Source organism: Eumetopias jubatus, unplaced genomic scaffold (genome assembly GCF_037043125.1).
Source record: "Eumetopias jubatus isolate StellerSeaLion01/CBP00866 unplaced genomic scaffold, mEumJub1_p1.0 scaffold_8, whole genome shotgun sequence".
NCBI lineage: Eukaryota > Metazoa > Chordata > Mammalia > Carnivora > Otariidae > Eumetopias > Eumetopias jubatus.
Window position 1 is genome coordinate 125,742,667 of NW_028274814.1, and position 19,420 is coordinate 125,762,086.

Consider the following 19,420-nt stretch of genomic DNA (forward strand, 5'->3'; position numbering starts at 1 on the left):
TTTGTAAACTTCCATCAAAAATTTCTTACTAAATGTGTCTTGCTTGATTATAATAAGCTTTCTTTCCTTTTAAGATAAAGTTTTTGATGTTTTTGTTTTTGAAAGTCCTCCTTGAGCTCCTGAAGTATTTTTTCAAATAACAGTTTTTTAAAAAAGATTTTATTTATTTAGAGAGAGAGAGGGAAAGAGAGAGCGAGAGCGAGAATGAGTAGGGGGAGGGGCAGAGGGAGAGGGAGAAGCAGACTCCCTGCTGAGCAGGAGGCCTGATGTGGAGCTCGATCCCAGGACCCTGAGATCATGACCTGAGCTGCAGGCAGACACTTAACAGACTGAGCCACCCAGGCGCCCCTCAAATGACAGTTTGATTGAGGTATGGTTTACATACCACAAAGTTCATCTTTTTAAAGTGTACATCTCAGTGGTTTTTATATATTCATAGAGTCATGTATCTATCACCACTAATTCCAGAACATTTCATCAACCCAAATAGGAACCCTGTACCCAATAGCACTCATTCTCCATCCCTCCTCTCTCTCCCCTTGCAGGTCCAGGTAACCACTACTTAATTTTCTTTCTCTATATTTGCCTATTGTGGACATTCCATATAAATGGAATCATACAATATGTGGTCTTTTGTGATTGGCTTCTTTCACTTACCGTACTGTTTTCAAGGTTTACCCATATTGTAGCATGCATCAGTACTTCATTCCTTTTTATGGCTGAATAATATTCCACTGTATGGATATACCACATTTTGATTATCTGTTCATGGGTTGAACATTTGGGTTGTTTCCATTGTTGGCTATTATGAATAATTCTTCTTTGAACATTCATTTACAAGATTTTGTGTGGACATCGTTTTCAATTCTTTTGGGCATACATTTAGGAGTAGAATTATTAAGTCATAACTCAATATTTAACTTTCTGAGGAACTGCCAAACTGTTTTCCAAAGAGGCTTCATTATTTTTTTTTTAAGATGTATTCATCTGTCTGAGAGAAAGAGAGAACACACATATGTACGAGTGGAGGGAGGGGCAGAGAAGAAGGGAGAGGCCAGGCATGGAGCCTGACCTGGGGCTTGCCCCCACGACCCAGAGATCATGACTGTAGGCAAAATCAAGTGTTGGACGCTCAACCGACCAAACCACCCAGGCATCCCGATGCTGCATTATTTTATATTCCTGCAAGCAATATATGCGTTCCATGATCTCTACATCTTTGCCAATATTTGTTATTGTCTGTCTTTTTAAATTATATCCATCCTAGTGAGTGTGAAGTCATATTTTGTTATGGTTTAATTGCATTTCCCTGATGATTAATGATTTTGAGCATCTTTTCACATGCTTATTGGCTATTTGTATATCTTCTTTGAAGAAATGCCTCTTCAAATTCTTTGCCCATTTTTAAAAGATTAATTAATTAATTACTCAATTAATTTTAGAGTGAGATTTAGAGAGAGGGCTACAGGAGGGGAGGGGCAGAGGGAGAAGGAGAGAAACTTAAGCAGGCACCACACCCAGCATGGAACCCGTTGCAAGGTTCCATCTCATGACCCTGAGACAACGACCTGAGCTGAAATCAAGAGTTGGTCACTTAACCGACTGAGCCACCTGGGTGCCTCCTTTGCCCATTTTTAAATTGAGTAGTCTTTTTATTATTGATTTGTGATTTAAAAATATATTTTGGACACAAGTCCCTTTTCAGATATATGATTTGCTCATATTTTCTCCCATTGTATGGTTTGTTTTTTTGCTTGCTTGATAGTATCCCTTAAAGCACAAAATATTTAATTTTTTTTTGGCACTTGCACTTTTTGCACATCTTTAAGAAACTGTTGCCTAATCCAGGGTCATGAGGATTTATTTCTATGTTTTCTTCTAAGAGTTTTATAAATTAAAAAAATAGTTTTAGCTCTTACATTTAGGTCTATGATCCATTTTCAGTTAATTTATATATATAGTGTGAGGTAGGGATATAATTTCATTATTTTACACATGGTGTCCAATTGTCCCAGACCATTTGTTGAAAAAACTGTCATTTCTCCATTTAATTTTCTTGGCATTCATGTTGAAAATCAATTGACCATAAATCTAAGGATTTATCTCTAGTCTCTTAATTATACTCCATTGATCTATATTTCTGTTTTTATGCCAGGAATTTTAAGATCAGGAAGTGTGACTACTTCAACTTTTTTCCTTTTCAAGATTGTTTTGGCTATTCCTGGTCCTTTAAACTTTCATATGAATTTTATTATCAGCTTCTCAATTTCTGCAAAAAGGGCACTTGAGACTTTGGTAGGGATCGCATTGACCCTATAGATCAATTTGGAGATTATTACCATCTTAACAATAGTAAGTCTTCCAATCTATGAACATAGTTTGTCTTCCCACTTATTTAGTTTCTTTCATTTTTTCAGCAATGTTTTACAGTTTTCAATGTATAAGGTTTATGCTTATTTAATTTTTTTCCTAAATATTTTATTTTTTTTGATGATATCATACATGGAATTGTTTTCTCAATTTCATTTTTGGGCTATATTGCAAATTTATAGAAATGCAATAGATTTTTTTTGTACACTGATGCTGTATCGTGTAACCTTGCTAAATTCATTTATTGCTTCTAATAGCTTTTTAATGTATTCCTTAGGATTTCTTATATGCAAGATCATGTCATCTGTGAATAGAAGTAATTTTACTTTTTTCTTTCCTAGACAGGTTTTTCTTTTTTTCTTGCCTAATTGCACTGGCTAGAACCTTCAGCACAGTGTTGAATAGAAATGGTGAATTCACATCCTTGTCTTGTTCCTGATCCTAAAGCAGTGTTTTTCACCAGTGAGTATGATGTTAGCTGTGGGCTATTCATAGATGCCCTTTATCAGACTGAGAAAGTTACTTTCAATTTCTAGTTTATTAAGTGTTTTTAGCATGAAAGGCTATTGGAGTTTATCAAATGCTTTTTTTTCTGTGTTTCTTATGATGGCCATGTGTTTTTTCTTTGACTTAATTAATATTATGCATTTCATTCGTTGATTTTCATATACTGATTTCATATGTTGAACTATTCTTGAATTACTGGGATAAACTCCACTTGGTCATGATGCATCATCCTTTTTTTTTTAAGATTTTATTTATTTATTCATGTGAGACAGAGAGAGAGAGAGAGAGAGAGAGAGAGGCAGAGGGAGAAGCAGGCTCCCAAGGAGCAGGGAACCTGATGCAGGACTCGATCCCAGGATGCTGGGATCATGACCTGAGCTGAAGGCAGACGCTTAACCATCTGAGCCACCCAGGCGCCCACATCATCCTTTTCATATGTGGCTAAATTCTATTTATTAGCATTTTCTAGAATTTTTGTGTCTATACTCATAAGAGATATTAGTCTATAGTTATCTGCCTTATGACATATTTGGTATTAGTATCAGGGTAATACTGGCCTCCTAAAAGAATTCAGATGTGTTTCCTCCTCTTCAAAAGAGTTTGTGAAGGATTGATATTAATTCTTTACATATATGGTAGAATTCACCTGTGCTGCTATCTGGGCTTGAGCTTTTCACTGTGGGACTTTTTGATTATTAATTAAATCTCTTGTTATAGGTATATTCAAATTTCTATTTATTCGTTTTTTTAAAATTATTATTATGTTATGTTAATCACCATACATTACATCATTAGTTTTTGATGTAGTGTTCCATGATTCATTGTTTGCGTATAACACCCAGTGCTCCATGTAGAATGTGCCCTCTTTAATACCTATCCCCGGGTTAGCCCCTCCCCCCCCAGAACCCTCCATAGTCTCTCATAGTTCGTCTCCCCCTACGATTTCCCCCTCTTCATTCTTCCCCTCCTGCTATGTTCTTCTTCTTCTTCTTCTTTTTTTTTTTAACATATAATGTATGATTTGTTTCAGAGGTACAGGCCTATGATTCAACAGTTTTACACAATTCACAGCGCTCACCATAGCACATACCCTCCCCAATGTCTATCACCCAGCCACCCCATCCCTTCCACCCCCCCACCACCCCAGCAACCCTCAGTTTGTTTCTTGAGATTAAGAATTCCTCATATCAGTGAGGTCATATGATACATGTCTTTCTCTGATTAACTTATTTCACTCAGCATATGAATGGATAAAGAAGATGTGGTATATATATATATATGTACACACACACACACACACACACACACACACACACTGGAATATTATGCAGCCGTCAAAAGGAATGAAATCTTGCCATTTGCAATGATGTGGATGGAACTGAAGGGTACTATGCTGAGCAAAATTTCTATTTATTCTTGAGTCAGTTTCTGTAGTTGTGTCTTTCTGAGAATTTTAAAAATTTCATTTATGTTATCTAATTTGTTGGCAAACAATTGTTAATATTATTACCATAGAATCTTTTCATTTTTGTAAGGTAGCTGTAGGGGAGAAAGCTGGCACAGATAGATCCCTTGCAGGGTCTATCATTCCAGACAGCAAGAGAAAAGTGAGAATGAGAGACAAGCATTTTGCTATTTCAGTGTAGTGATGCTCTCTCCTGATTCCTGTAGCTCAGTGGATGTCAGGATTCACTGGTATCACCAGTCAAGTTACTTCTCTTCTCAGAAGATACAAGGGTAGAGAGAAAAACTAGATGCAATCAGTCTATTCTACCTTCTCCAGGGGAGTGGAGCACACATTCTCTTTTATATCAGGACTCTTTTTAGAAAACCTCCAAACTCGAACTGGTTTGAGTAAAGAGTTTATTGATCTACCAAGAATTCTCTAGGCCATGACAACTGAATTTCTTTTCATCTTCCTTTACCTTTAACATGGTGGCTTCATTCTTGGCTCTTCATGGTGGCTTTTGGCACTCTAGGGTCACATGCTCCCAGATTCAAGTCCTGCAGAAAAGAGGATGTTTCTTTTTCAGAAGGCCCAACAAAAGAATCACTGTATTTCAGTGACTCTGATTGGGTCCTATGTCCACCCCTGAACCAATCACTATGTCCAGAGTCTTATAATGACCTGTGTAGCCACCACCTCTGGATCTGGCATGGCATCAACTCCATCCATAATGCATATGAGCTTAGTATGAGACAGGTGGCTCTGGAGAGGAATATTCAAATGTACCATTCAAGGAAAAGAGTTGTAATGGAGAAGTAAGACAGATGTTCACTGTGATGATTTTCCCATTAACATCTTTGAGATTTATGTTGTCTAATATGATAACCATTAATTACACATGGCTTTGAACATTTGAGATGGGGCAAGGCCAAACTGAGATATAAAAGACACATTGGGTTTTGAAGACTTGGTAAGAGAAAAAAGAATGTAAAATATCTCATTAATAATTTCCTTATATTGATTACATGTTGAAATAATTTTGAATATATTGTGTTAAGTAAAATATATTATTAAAACAAAATCCAACTTTCCTTTTTATTTTTGTAATGTGGCTACTAGCAAATTTAAATTTACATTTGTGACTCACATTATATTTCCATTGGACTATATTTCTATTGGACTATTCTAGATGTTTCTGTTCATCTTTCAAATACCATATTAGATGTGTGTGTTATCTGTCTTAGATAATTACCCATTTTCAATAAAATGAAAGCAAACTTCCTCAACAATCTGACTCTAATATTGTATTTTGAACTATTTCCCATAGTAGGTAGGACCATATCTCCTGGGCTATGTTATACCCAAACAGGCCTCTGTCCTCTTGCCTCCCAGTCCAGCCTGCAGAGATGATGGAGCCAGGACACAGAAGAAAGAAGTGGATGAGAGGTGTATGAAAGAGACAGGTTGTCATATGAAGAATCATTCATCTCTTCATGCTTAAAGCTGTAGCTAGAGAACCCTCATTCTCTGAAGTGCCCCAGAGTTTTAGGGAATGCCTGGGGGCATTCCCCCCAGTAATCTAGTCTTGGACTTAATCCAACTTGGATTTCCTGGAAACTTTTCTTTAAGATTCCCAGCATCCATAAATATCCTTATTCCTCCTTTGGCTTAAACTAGTTCATCTGAACTTTGGTCAGTTGTCTTTATCAAGAAGCATCAGAGAAACACAGCCCTCATAGGATTATGCACGGTAACTATTGATGGAACAATTGAAAGTTTCTGTGACCCTAGTTTAGAGGGCAAAACAGAGCAGGAAGTGGGACCCAGATCCTTGGGCAATGTGTTCAGTGCTTTTACTTTCTGTACCACACTGGGCCACAAGAGAGAAATACTAAACAAGTACCGTGCACCCTTTATAAAAGCGGATGAAGTCTGGTCTCCTTTTTCAGGCAGTTAGTTTTCCTGTGGAGGGAAGTGGGCACAGGGCCATGGTGTCTGCTGTGTCTGTACTTGTCCTATGAGGTTTGAGCTGTTCCCTCAGTCCCCCAGGAAACAGTGTATATGCTAATGTTTCCTGCTAATGTTTTCCCTCTTTTCAGGAAAAATGTCTGGGAAGAGTACAATGCAAACACTATCGTTCTTCGAGGGAGACTACAACCTTGGGCTCAGGCCTGTGGTGCTCATAGAACTGAGTCTGGCTCTGTCACAGAGGTCAATAGGCACACCTGTAGTCTGATAGCTGCGAATTACAATAGTAAAACATCCAAAGTTAACTGAGTTCAGGCATAGCTAGATCCAGGTGCTCACAGGTTTTATCAGGAAGCTGCTTTTCTACACCTCTGTTTCTATTTTCTTTGGTATTAACTTCATTCTTAGGGTGGGGGGCTTTACTCTGAGTGACCTCTGGTAGCTCTAAGTTTCTAGCCTCACAAATTGAATGACTCTTCCTTGATCATGCCAACAACATTTCCAGAATTAACTCTTGGACCCACTTATGCTACATTTCCACTGTTGAACTATTTCATTGGTTCATTGTTTGTCAAACCATTCCACCAAAGTACATGGATTATTTTCTATGTTCCAGTAGCATTTTAGGTTACTGGGGATATAGCATGAAGAAGACATACGAGATCCCCACTTTCCTTCCGGAAGTGGGAAATACACACACACATACACACACACACACGCACACACACACACACCCCCCACAGAAAAATGAGTCAACAATAAGAAAAGACATCACATAATGATAAAAAGTTAGGCAGAAAATTAAAATAGAGAGCTATGACTAAAAGTGATTGGGTTTCTACTTCAGAATGGGTGGTAAGGACAGGCCACCAATCACCAAGCCAGCAAATGGCATTCCCTGAATGGTAATGCTGCTGTTGCCCCCTGTATCCCAGAGGCAGGGCAGCATTCCTATTGAAACCAAGTGCCTGAGAGAGAGAGAGAGGACTGGCTTCTGAGGGAAAACTGGAGTGCTAGTTCCAGAATCAGAGGGAATGGGTGATGGGTATGGAAAAATCATAGTAGTAGACTATAGGATTCCTTTTATCAAAAGATTAATGAAGTAATTTTTATGAAGAGATTTCAAATAGTAAAATAAATGAATACAGCAGTATTTTCTTAGGATGAATTTATTTGTAAGTTCAGTGTTATTACAGTAAAGCACTGTGAAGTCAGACTATGGGAACAACAGCACTGTTTTGATGAACCTCATGTAAGATCTTTGTTGAGCTGTACCAAAGGCAACCCAATCCCTTTTTCCTATTGCTTGTCCTTTGTGAAGGGGACAGAAGGTACACTGACCAGTTCTTTCCAAGCACTTGTCCATTTGCATTCTGATCCTTCTGCAAACAACTGTATGAAGGAAGAAACACCAACCCCGAAAGAATAAAAAATGTTCAGCTGTGTGGTAGACAAATCCACATGGAAAAGAAACTTTTCCATCCCCTAAAAGCAGTAACGTTGGCAGAGACATAGCTCTGAGAGCCTTTGGGCTTAACAAAACAGGCTATTCAGCTTGTTTGCCTAAATTAGATGTATTTACCCTATTGGATTCTGTCTTCCTCCAAGATGTTCTTGCTTTACTTTTGCATATCTAAAAGGATCATTGATATGGTTTTCTAAAGAAAAAAAATCCCCCAAAATGGATTAGTCTGTCCCAAAGGAGAGATCAGATTTTGGTCAGATTCTTAACTTGATGCAATTAGAATCCTCCAATCATGATTCCACCTTAGTAATCATATTTTAATCCTTCACTACCAGCCTATGCATCGTCGGCTTTAGCTTAAACAAGTTCCTTTCCCTCCTTTGTACATTCTGTGCCAGTTCAGCCTCCACACTTTTTACTTATGTTGTGATACCACTAGGCTCCCTCTCCAGTTCTCTCCAAATCCCATCTATCTTCCAAAGGTCTACTTAAAGTCTTGTTCAGGAAATCCTCTCAGACCAGCCCCCCGGATTTCCGTAACGCTTCATTTTTCTCAACAATTTGGATTTGTTATTTAAGTTGCAGATGGGAAAAATGAGGTGAAATGTCTATGATCTGACTTCATTTTTTTTTTTTTTTAGAGAGGGAACAATTTTGACTAAAACACCTTAATTTGTCCATTAACGGGGACAGGCATTCCAAAAGGCAGGGGTTTTGGTGGGCTCATAGGCGCGTAGAAGGATGGTTCAGGTGCTCTGCCTGAGAGGAAAAGAGAGGCATTTTTTTCCTGCTTCTGAGAGGGAGAGGCAGGGAAGAGAAGAGAGGTGTCAGGAAGGAATGGGAAGTGAGGGAGGAATCAGTGAGACCCATCAAGGTGGGGGCCCTGGGCAGGGAAGACCACTGTTCTGTGGTGGGTGGCAAGGGTCTTTTAGAAAGAAGAGTGTCTGATGCCCCCCTGACGTTGTTGGTGCTATGTTGATGTCAGCCCATTCTCTGCTTCCTCCACACCTGTAAGGAAGTCTGCTCCTCTCACAGAGATTTGAGCAAGAAGGTTTTGGAGGGAACTGAAGAAAGAGCTGGGTTTTAGATCAGGGTTGATGTGGTGTGAAGCTGAAAGCATGGGTGAAGGGAAGCAAGAACCTGGACCCTGTGAGTATGCAACAGCTTTGTAGGAATCTTTCGGGAGAATCTTTTGGGAGTTCTAGTCCATCATCACCATATCTCAGGGGCTCACACTGGGGTTACTGTGATGATAGTCTTCACATGGCAAAGTACCCCAGTACCTTGATAATCCCCAAATCACCTGTACAGGATCTCTCGCCCCAAGGTCCACTCCTTCAGCAAGGTGCTTCTCATTTTCTCCCCTTCTTTTTCACTTCTGTCATGTCTTCTTTGTCCACCCTTCCCCTCTTCTGCCTCATCTGGTGTTATTTAGAACAATATGGCTTCTTTCATCCTCTGTCTACTCCCTTTGGGAGCATGATAGAGACCTGGTAATGGGCCAAATGATCAAAAGATCATTCCTTTTGGGATAGTGGGAGGTAGGGTGCAGAAGGGGTGGTTGCAAATTTTTATAGTTTAGTACATTTTATATGTGTCTCACTGTCATATATACAAACATATATATATATATGTCTTATTAGAACCTCTAATTTTTAAATTCTATGAAAGTAGGGACTGTGTCTTTTTCATGAGCCCTATCCAACGAATCACAGATGACCTTCAGTGAGTCACATGCCATCTATGAGAGGAGGGAAGGAGGGAATGGGATGGGCATTTGTGGAGATTCTATTTCATGCCAGCTGTGGTACAAGCCACTTGATGTGTAATATCTACAGTATATTCAATGTTTACTATGCATCCAGTACTCTGTGTGAGTTCTCTTATTTAATTCTCACTGCTGAGCCATATTACTCACTTGTAGGGATTGTGCAAAATGATGGCCATCCTCACAATCACTTTATCACTATAGATACTGTGGGAAGCATTACAAAGATGAGTTTGGGGCTCTGAGAATCATTTACTCTGCCACAGATGAAGTGGCAGAAACAGAACATTTGTCCTGGCCTTTTTGGCTCCATGGCCCCTGTCTTTTTCTCTCCATAGAACAAATCTATTTCAAATGTTTGAAGACAAGACATGTAGAGACCAGGAACGAGGGAGCCTGTGCTCATCACCAATATGCTATGGAAGAGGAGGAAAAAGGATGGGTGGAGGATGACACACCTCACTCTAGCAGTATTTTGCCAGGGGGACACTACTGACATTTTTGGCAGGACAAATCACCATATGGGAATGTTCTGTGAATTGCAGGGTATTTTGTGTCCTTAGTTCTTGCCCACTATATGCCAGTAGGGCCATTTCTCTTCGTGACACCCCAAAAATAAGTGTTTCCGGACATTTCCAAATGCCCTAGGAGCAGGTGCTGCCCCTCTACCCTCAGAACCCCTATAGACCAAGCTGCCTCCCTAAGTGAACTCCTAGGTCTCCTCTAGCTTTACTATTCAATTAGCAGTGTAGAAATGAATGAATGAATGAATGAATGAATGAATGAATGAAGAGAGGGTCAGGAACAATCCCAGGCATCAGCTGCTCTTGTGAAGACAGGTTTGAATGGAGGTTTGGAGGACTCAGGATGAAACCCAAATGGAAGTGTGATGTATGACCCAGATGGGAGATGAAAGGACCCAGAAGGCAAACTTCATCTACTCTGCAGTTTACCTCTAACCAGACCCCTTTTGGGTGCTTTCAAGACTGTTCAGTGAAGGCTCTGCTTGCTCAGCGGCAGCCCAGAGCGGGAGCAGAGGCGGGGAAGGAGGTGCATTGGCCTCACTGGAGTAAAGTGGAATAGCATCGCTCTCGGTGCTAATGCAAACCAGCTGCCACCCGGCCCCAGCTTGTGATAGAACAGGCGGAATTCTTGGACACTGAGTTATTCTTAGAAGCATGTGCACAGCCCCCTGGCAGGGCTCACTGTGAATTGGCTGTTGCCAGCCCCCTGTCAGGATGCTGTGCCAGCAGACCCAGGAGTGACTGTTCTTGCTTATGAAAAATAACTTTGGGACTTTAATTTCAAATTACTCACAGAGCTTGGGGCCTGGATGTGTAAAGTGGTGGTAAAGGCAGAGAGGAGAGCAGGAAAAAGGGAAGGGATGGGGGACAGAGAGCCTCATTCATTTGCTCAGCAAACATTTATTGAGGGTCCACTCTGTGCAGATATGGGGGTTCTCATCATATCCGGACTTCCATTTGATCTGGATGAACATAGATGGACAGTCGGTTAGACTTTGAGAATGGGCATGCCCACGTGCTTTTAGATTCTGTGTATTGGGTACTTTTTGTGGGCCAGGCTCTTCACAAAGGAGGTCTTATTTGGTCTTCACAGGAACATTGAGAGGGAGACATCACCACTCCTATTTTACAGGAAACTGAGTGTTGGAGAAGGAATCTGCCCAAGGCTCCACAGCTATCAAGTGGCAGAGCCAGGATCTGAACTCAGGCCAGCAGACTCCTGCTTTGCCACCTGCGTTGAACACCAACTCTGTTCCAAGGCTGAGCTAGACGTTGGGACTGTGAAGCCAAATAAAGATGCTGAATTCCAGCCCTCAAGTCTCTCTGTTGCACTGTCTATGGGAGAGAGAGACAGGGACAAGGCATGCTAGGAGGAGGATGTGTAAAGCAGGAGATCAGAGGTATTCAAATCCGCCGGATGGACCAGGGGCAGCTTTGGGGAGGCAGGATTGGCTGAGTCTTACACAGGCACGTCCATGGAAGGCAATGGAAAAGAGCACTTCAAGCAGAGGACCAGCATGTGTGGTAGCCCATGGTCAGCGATCACGAGATGCTTGCTGGGGTTGCAGTGCACGATGCACGAGAGCGGATGTAAGATCAGGCCAGGCAGGTGAGCAAGATCTGGCTGGTCAGGGCCTTGCAGGACAGGCCAAAGTGTCGGACCTTTGTCCTGGAGGAACTGACAACTCATGTATCCATTTGTTTAGTCATTCGCTCATTTAACATCTATTTACTGAGCACCCAATGTACACCAGGCACTCTACATTTAAAGAATTTTAAGCAGGAAACAGGTGCATGTTTTGTACCTTAGGGAAAAAAAAAAGGTTCCTGGATGGCAATTATTAAGGGGCCTCCAAGTGGCCCAGGTGAAAGATGATCCACTTGACAGACATAGGGGTTTAACTGAAGCTCTTGATGTCCTCTGTACATCACATTGATGAAGGCATGCCCACATCATGGAAAGTGTCTTTAAATGTGGGCTGCTCTCCAGGACACCCACGTATGTCTGCTGCCATCTAGAATTGTATGTTTATCGAGGATCATTTGTGTTTGGTTCCAGATCTGTTTATGCCAGGCTTACCTGTTAGTCACTGAATGCAATATTAGCCACAAAAATAAAATAAATGTGAGAAAAAGGACAACTGTTTCTATGAATGCTGAGTTGAAAGCTTTGAAAAGACTTACTCAGGAGAATTGCAAAAAAAAAAAATTTGCTATGGAATTGGGTGTGGTTGAGACAATGAAAGAATTGGGGAAATCATAAAATTCTAGCAAGATTCTGCACTCCGATTGCTTTACAAGGGTCTTTAAGGTCTCGCTCTACTTCAAAGCAACTGACGCTGGAAATTGTAGATGATGCATTATGGGTGTGGTTTATGTAAGAAAGATGACAAGAAGCTCCAGTCAGCAGACCCGTTCTCAAAGAAAAGCCTTGGCTCCACATCAAAAGGGTGGTGAATGAATGTGCATTTATATGCTTTAAGTTAAAATTAAACAGGTTTGAAGTATTATGTATCATTTTTTAGCTTTAAGAAAAGTTTTTATTGAAGTGTAACATACATGGAGAAAAGAACACTGATCTGAGAGGAAGGAGAGATGGAGTTTTACAAAGCAAACACCCAGCGTCACCGGCAACCAGCTCAGGAAACAGAACTTTGCCAGCACCCCAAAATATTTCCTCGTGTCTTATTCCAATCATTACACACTCTTGCCTTAAATGTGACCACTACTCTGACTCCTATCAGCATTGGTTACTTTTGCCCATTTTATAAATCAAGCAGAATGTTTTTGTTTTGTGTTTTTGGCTTGATTACGTTTGCAAAATCCACCTATGCAATAATTTGTCTAGTATTCCATGACCTGTAGTGGTACACAGTAAGCACTCAATAAATGGTAGCCAACAAAAGATGCCAGTGACCTTTAGCAAAATAAGACCACATCTGGATAGTTTTCCACCATCTGATTCAATGGTGCTTTGGAGGTGGTGAATAACCCAATTTATCTATCCATCTTATTATTGGAGGATATTAACATTGTTTCCAATGTCTGGCTATTGTGAATGATGCTGCAATACACATTTTTATACAGGCTTTGTGATGAACATACACGTGCATTTCTTTTGAGCATCCTTCTAGGAGGAAAATTGCTGGGCCCTAAGTCATACTGGTATTCAGGTTTTGTAGATACTGGCTGAGTTTTCCAAAGTGGTTGTGTCAGTTTATGCTTTTACCCATAGAGTACAAAAGTCCCAGTATCTCCAACATCCTTGCAAATATTTGGTGTTGTCTGTGCCATTGTTGCATTCCTAATTTTAGCTATTCGTGTGGGGGCTCTGTGGCATCTTATTGTTTGTTTGTTTTTAGGACCTCTTTTATTGTGGAATAATTTTAGATTTACGAAAAAGTGGCAAAGATAGTACACAGAGTTCCTGTGTTGACCTCACTCGGTTTGCTCTATTGTTCACATCTTACATTACCATATTATATTGGTCAAAGCTAGGAAACTGACATTGGTACATTACTATTAAGTAAACTCCAGACGTTATTTGGATTTCATCAGTTTTTCCATTATTTCCCTCTTTCTGTTCCAGGAGCCATTCCAGGGAACCGCATTGCATTGAGTTGTCATGCCTCCCCAGCCTCCTCGGGTTTGTGACAGATTTCCAGATTTCCAGTCTTTCCTTTGTTTTTATGACCTTGGTGGTGTTGAGAAATACTGGCAAGGTATCCTGCAACCTATCCTCTAATCCGGGTCTGTCTGATGTCATTACTAGAATGGGGTTAACGATTTTTGGAAAGAATGCCACAGAGGTGAAATGCTTGTCTCATTACAGCATAATTAAGGACTACATACCAACCACATGACATCACTGATGAGGTTAACCTTCACTTGGTTAAGATAGCGTTTGCTGGGTTTCTCCATTGCAAAATCCTCATTTTTCCTTTCTCTAGTCTGTAGTTTGGAAGTGAACCACTGAGTCTAACCACCCTCAGGGGGGGTGGGTAGGGAGAATTAAGTTTCATTTGTATCTTTCACATGTGTGCATGGGTTCATTCATTCGTTCATATCAGTATGGACTCATATATATTAATTTTGTACTTTGGGTTATAATCCAATACTACCTTATTTTTTATTTTCCCAGCATTGGCCATTGGGATCTCTTTTAAGGTGGCTTCCCTGTCCCTTTAACGTGTCCCCCATCCCTTTGTTATTTTAAGCATTGTTTTACTTTCTGGTACTATAAGGCACTCCTGGGTCATATTGTATTTTCCCTGCCCCAACCTTAGAATTGTCCATTTCTCCAAGGAGCCTTGATCTTTTCTATTGGAGAGTGGTGTTTAGAAACCAAGATCCCAGTGCTCAGTGACTCAATGGGGCATTAATTTGCATTTCCATGAAGACAAGCACGTTTTTGAATGCTCATTGGCTTTTTGAATATTCTTTTGAATGAAGTGGCTATTCAAGTCATTTTTCTATTTTTTTCTTGGAATGTCAACATTGTTTCTTAGAGATTTATAGACATTTTTTCCGGATATTCTGGATTTGAGTCCTCCACTGAATGTGTGTATTACAAATATCTTCTTCCATGCTGTGGCCTGTCTTTTCATTTTCTTGGGACTGTCTTTGAAAAACAGACGTTCTTGATGTTATCACAGTACAATTAGTCATCTTTTCCTTTATGGTTCTGTTTATGATCATAAGAATATCTTCCAAGGTTAGCTCCTAAAAGCTTTATCATTTTATCTTTCATATTTAGATCTATAATACACCTGGAATTGATTTTCATGTGTAGTGTGGGGTAGGGTGAAGATGCTTTCTTTCTTTCTTTTTTTTAAATATGGATGTGCAATGAGCAAACCCCATTTATTAAAGAGACCATCCTTACCTCCCTCATGCATTTTCATCTTTGTTTTTGGAATCTTTGTTCAATTCTGTGCGTTTATTTGTCTATCCTTTCACCAATGCCACATTATTTTAATCAGGGTAGCTTTATAATAAGGTTTGATGGCTGATAATGTAAGTCCTCTAGTTTTTTCTTATTTTTCAACATTATTTTGGCTATTTTTGGTCTTCCTCATATAAATGTTAGAATAGCAGTTCAATTCTCTCTCTCTCATACACACACACACACACACACACTTATTGCTCTCTGATGGGAATATTAATAATCTATAGATCCATTTGGGAATAACTGACACTTTCAAATTATCAAGTCTTCTTCTCCATGACAACATAACAGATCCTTCAACTTATTTAAGTCTTGTAAAATTTCTCTCAGTAAGGCTTTCCAGTTTTTAGTGTAGATGTCATACATATATTTTAAAATTTATTTTTATTTTTTTATTTAATTTATTTTTTAAATTAACATATAATGTATTTTTGTTTCAGGGGTACAGGTCTGTGATTCATCAGTCTTACATAACACTCATTGCTCACCACAACACATACTCTCCCCAGTATCCATCACCCAGCTACCCCATCCCCCATCCCCCTCCCCTCTAGCAACCCTCAGTTTGCTAGCTTCCCTTATTAATTTAATTAATTCTCTGAAGAATCTTTTGGCTTTTCTATGTAAACAATCATATTATCTGTCAATAAGGGCAATTTTTTTCTTTTTTTTCAATCCTTATACCTTTCATTTCTTATTTCTTATTTATTTATTTATTTTTTCCATGACTTCCATTACAATGTTGACTAAAATGCTCGTAGTGGATACTCTTGTCTCGCTCTTGATCTCAGATGGACACTTTTGATATTTCATTGTTAAGTATGTTTTCTGTAGCTTTTAAAATATATATACTTACCAGATTATAAAATTTCCTTCCATTCCAGGCCAAATTTGCTAAGATTTTTAAAAATCATGAATGGATTTTGGCTTTATACATGCCTTTTATTCATTTATTGAACAGTCCTATGATTTTTCTCCTACATCAAATTAATTGGTAAATTACATTGATTGATGAATTTTGAACATAAAACCAACCTTGCATTACTGGAATAAAACAAACTTGGTGTCACATATCATTCTTTTTATATATGGTTAGACAACATTTGGTTTCAATTTTTCTATCTATGCTTATGAGAGAGATTGAGCTGTAATTTTCAATTCTTATAATGTCCTTGGTAGGTTTGTTTTCAAGATTCTGCTGACATAATAAGATAAGCTGGGGAAAAAAGTTTTCTTTCTTGCTTTTATTTGGAAGAGATGTTTAAGATTAGTGTTATTTCTTCTTTGCATCGACATGGTTGGAACTGGAGGGGATTATGCTAAGTGAAGTAAGTCAAGCAGAGAAAGACAATTATCATATGGTTTCACTCATATGTTGAATATAAGGAATAGCATGGAGGACATTAGGAGAGGAAGGGAAAACTGAAGGGGAAGAAATCAGAGGGGGAGAGGAACCATAAGAGACTATGGACTCCAGGAAACAATCTGAGGGTTTCGGGGGTGGGGTGGGGAATGGGGTAGCCTGGTGATGGGTATTAAGGAGGCATGTGTTGTAATGAGCAATGGGTGTTATATGCAACTAAAGAATCATTTAACACTACATCAAAACTAATGATGCACTGTATGGTGACTAACATAACATAATAAAAAAATAAATTATGTAATTGCTATAAAAAATACAGATGTAAAAAAATAAATAAAAAAATAAATAGAAGAATTCACCTGTGAAGCCATCTGGTCCCAGAGACATTTTTGGGGAAGGTTTTTAATTACAGATTTAATTTTTAAATTAGGTATAGTACTATTTTAGGCAAACTCCAGGATTCCTTGATTCCTGAGAATATAGTTAAGTCAAAATGTGTTAAAGAGATGAAGATTAAAGCATAGTCCACCAAGTCCATACAGTCTAGTGGTTAAGAACATGAACTCTGGAAATCTTCTAATCTTCTTCAAAAATGAATTTTAAATGCAAACAAAACAAAATCCTTGTTTATTCAGCTTCAGTATTAGAATCTTACACAGTCAACAGAATCCTGGGTTAAAATTTTCATCACATTTTTGCTCCACTTCTTAAGCTTCTGCTCTGGGCAAAGGCTTTGAGGAAAAAAAGTGTTGGGCTTAGTTCTCTATGCCTTTCTTCTCTCAGAGACCCTGGACCCTTAATTCTTCACTGCCTTGGAAACCATAAACTATAACCTTTTATCTTTCTAGCTCTGTGAGATTTTTAAAAACTTTCCTGGCATCTCTGCCCTTAACAGTTGTCCCTTTGCCTGGACACCTTGCAAATGCCATGAGGGGAAAGAGAGAGGGATTGCTGGCTCACCTGTCTGTGGTTACCTGTTCTCCAGGATCTTGACTTCTCCTGTACTGGCTGCATCAGTAACTTTCGGGTGACTTCGACAAGATTTGTGTTTGCATTTTAATCAGGTTTTCTAGTTTTTTTCTTGGCATAAATGGTCTGCTGCAAGCTACCCAATATAGGAAGAATTAGATGTTTGAATATCTTTTTTATTATTATTAATTTCTCACTTGATTTGACTTTTTAATTTAATCAGTCTACTAAGGATTTTGGTTAGTAAGAGATCTACTACTATGATGCTGATATTAATATTAATTAATATCAATATCAACCAATTAACTGTAATAGTAATAATAGCAGCTAACATCCTTGTCTAAATCACTGGAGCAAGACTCTATGTTAAATTATTTCTGTGTATTCTCTTACTTAATCTTCCCCAAAACCCTGGAGGTAGGTACTATTTTCTTCACTTTTTGGAGGAGAAACTGAACTCAGAGTAATGTACTCATACTCATAAGGCTAATGAATGGTGGCAATAAAATATGAGGCAAAGCTACTTCATACCAGAAGCCACACCCTTACACAGCTTATTTAGAATGTGTTTACCTTACAGGTGATGTATTCGGGTTAGAGGGACATGAGAATAACTGGAGCAGGGGAGAGTGTTTGGAAGTCTAGGATAGGGTGCAAGAAAGCCAGCCTAGAGGGGCAAAGGGGGCAGGTTCCTGCCAGGTGGGAGATTGACTTCTTGCCTAGAAAAAAAGGAGATTCTAGTTCCAAAATACCCTATTTCCCTCAATCTGAAATTCAGCATTTCACATATTTTATGTTCTTATGAAAAGGGGATGCATCTTACAATAGATGTCAAAAGAAACTCATTAGCTGTCTAGCCCCAGAATCAGCTGTAACAGGCAGTCATCTCCAGCACACAGTGACCAGCCTGTCTTCGTCTGATGGTCACTTCAGTTGAGTTATTTAATTTGGTAGCACCTTATAGAGTTGACTATTAGTTAATGTTTGCCCCTTCATGAAACTTCTTCAAAAAAGGTATACTAGGATTAAACATAGTTGAAGTAAGAACTGCTGAATTCATAGGTCTTCATCATATTTCAGGAAATGCCATTAATGCAGTTGAAATTGCCAAATGTTGGAATTCAGCATAGACTTTCAAAGCCAACAGTGGTTGGTGTGACTGATTCATGTGTCATAAAGAACACCAAGCACCCAGTGTCTAGCTGTCAAAAGCTTCCAGCTGACTTTCAGGAGAAGCTCTTTCACTTCCAGGAATGTGTACTTCAATGAAGGAAAAAACAAAACAATTAATTTGACCCAATCAGAAGAGCAAACAAACTCCAGCATTCTTTGATATGCCTGGAAATTACTTTGTTAGTCAAAGGTTCCCCAAAGGTCAAGATCAAAGATGTGATGCTGTGAGGAACTACAGCCTATTGTTAAAATGCACCACCTGCCTTTCAGTGGCTGGGGAATTGGGGACACCTCTTTTTGCCTCCATACCCTAAACACAGGGGAAAAAAACAGCACCCACCTAAGACAGTTGTCATGAGAATCAAACATAACATCAACATAAACACTAAAATTGGGGAGGGTATGTGCTATGGTGAGTGCTGTGAATTGTGTAAAACTGTTGAATCACAGACCTGTACCTCTGAAACAAATAATACATTATATTTAAAAAAAAAGAAGAAGATAGTAGGAAGGGTAAAATGAAGGGGGAGAATCGGAGGGGGAGACGAACCATGAGAGACTATGGACTCTGAGAAACAAACTGAGGGTTCTAGAGGGGAGGGGGTGGGGGATGGGTTAGCCTGGTGATGGGTATTAAAGAGGGCACGTTCTGCGTGGAGCACTGGGTGTTATACACAAACAATGAATCATGGAACACTACATCAAAAAGTAATGATGTAATGTATGGTGATTAACATAACATAAAAAAAAATGATGTTCGGCAAATGGCAAATGCTCCATGGGTGTGCACATCATCCCCAATATGACCCATGCCGTGCCCGACTGCTTCTGGCCAAACGTGATTCAGAAAAATATTTGGATTCGGGATTGAAAGAGGCCTGAGGGGCCAATTTTGAAAGCGATCTCCCTGAAGTAAAG